The following is a 1,854-nucleotide window of genomic DNA, read 5'->3' as shown; positions in this document are numbered from 1 at the left end:
AACCATTATGTATTTGTAGGTATCATAGGCCAACTCAATTTAATAGCATGTACACAACATAAATCAAATAACAAATAGACAGGCATCGTCACATAACAAATAATTAATGAATCAACAATACAACAACAACAGGTCAAACAGTGCTCACAAATAAGTCATATAACTATCAAGAGTATCAACCATACCGTAAGCATCCACAGAATCAATACAAATATGTACACACATGCTATGGAACTTATTTTTGCCCAAATAGTCATGACTTGCAGGGAACAATCTATGTTTATGTATCGTACCGGCGTGGTACCCGATCCAACATATACATATATGTACCAACGTGGTACCCGATTCAACATAAACATATTCGTACCGGCGTAGTACCCGATCCAACATATACATATCCATACTGACGTGGTACCCGATCCAACATATACATATCTGTACCAGCGTGGTACCCGATCCAATATAAACATATTCGTACCGGCATGGTCCTGATCCAACATATATATATCCGTACCGGCATGGTACCCGATCCAATATATACATATTCGTACCGGCGTGGTACCTGATCCAACATATACTTATCCATACCGTCGTGGTACTCGATCCAACATATACATATCTGTACCGGCGTGGTATCTGATCCAAAATATACAAGTATTATCAATATAAAATTTACACAACCTCACAACATACAACACAATGTACCAAGTTTACAAATACACTCAAAGTCATGAGACAATTCCATCAAGTATATTTCAATAATCATTTATGCACGCATAAACAATTTCAAGCATGTCCGAAAATCAATCAACAAGTATTCAATTTAGGAGCATACACACAATTAAGTCGAATCTAAACTCCAATTAAACTATAACCTACCTCACTCGAAGAATCCGAATATTAATAGTCCACAAGTTCCTTGCCCTTCCTCAAACTTTCGAAACGTTCAAAATCTGTTCAAATATATATAATTCTTATAAGAGTACGAATTTAATAACACCTATTTTATAAATTTCTACTCTAAAATTCTTGACCGATAACCATCGCATGCGCCACCATTAACCGATGAAAATTTAAAGAAATTGTACCAACAGTGGTTACGCCTCTTTGATTTCACTAAAGATCATTTAAAAAGGGAGAACAACAGTGGCTACGTCACTTTGAGTTTCATTAAAAATCCTTAAATAATGTGCCACCCACTAACCAATTTGATTTCCATGGAATTTATTAAACACAATTCTCTACGAATACATCAATTCCTCCTTAATATTATATACTAATAATTGTTTTGTCTCCTTTTCAAAACTCCAGCAACACTATTTAAAAGTAAAGAATTGCAGAAAATTATTGAATTCTTACCTGAAAGGTGTCTTCACGTCGTTACAGTTCTCCACCCCTTAAAACTGCAGTTAATTTAATCGTGATTTTAGTTCTCCACCCCTTAAAACTGTAGATACTTTAATCATGACTTTCGTTCTCCTCTTTCCTTTCAACATTCTAATTTTATTATACAAAATATTTATTAACTTTAAACCCTACCCACTTAAGTTTTATTATTATACATAAGTTTCAATAAATAAGAAAATGTCGATTTGATCCATTAACTAATTAAAAATTAATCATCCAATATACCCGAAATTTCACATAGATCCTTAAAATTTATTTAGAATCCCATAAAAATAAATTAAATATGTAAGTTGACTAAAAAGTATGCTTCAATTCTATTGGAATCACCAAAACACTAATTCGGAGTGATCTTGATCAAACTTGAACATTATCAAGCTTAAATTTATTAAAACTCAATAATCCAACTAATGACTCAAATTACTTCCGAACATCTTAAGAATTGGTACC

General features: G+C 32.9%; 1 long non-coding RNA gene across 1 annotated transcript; it reads right to left on the bottom strand.

Moving 5' to 3' along the window:
• Positions 1-367: 367 nt before the first annotated feature.
• LOC124889444 lies at positions 368-1,501 on the bottom strand. The gene is made up of 3 exons (XR_007048428.1): positions 1,360-1,501; positions 880-953; positions 368-636 (listed from the first exon to the last, which is right to left on the bottom strand). It is a non-coding gene; the product is annotated as an uncharacterized LOC124889444 (long non-coding RNA).
• Positions 1,502-1,854: the final 353 nt, after the last annotated feature.

The sequence above is a fragment of the Capsicum annuum genome, chromosome 12, assembly GCF_002878395.1.
Source record: "Capsicum annuum cultivar UCD-10X-F1 chromosome 12, UCD10Xv1.1, whole genome shotgun sequence".
NCBI lineage: Eukaryota > Viridiplantae > Streptophyta > Magnoliopsida > Solanales > Solanaceae > Capsicum > Capsicum annuum.
The sequence above is the reverse complement of the archived record's forward strand: the minus strand, read 5'-3'. Positions and strand labels throughout refer to the sequence as shown.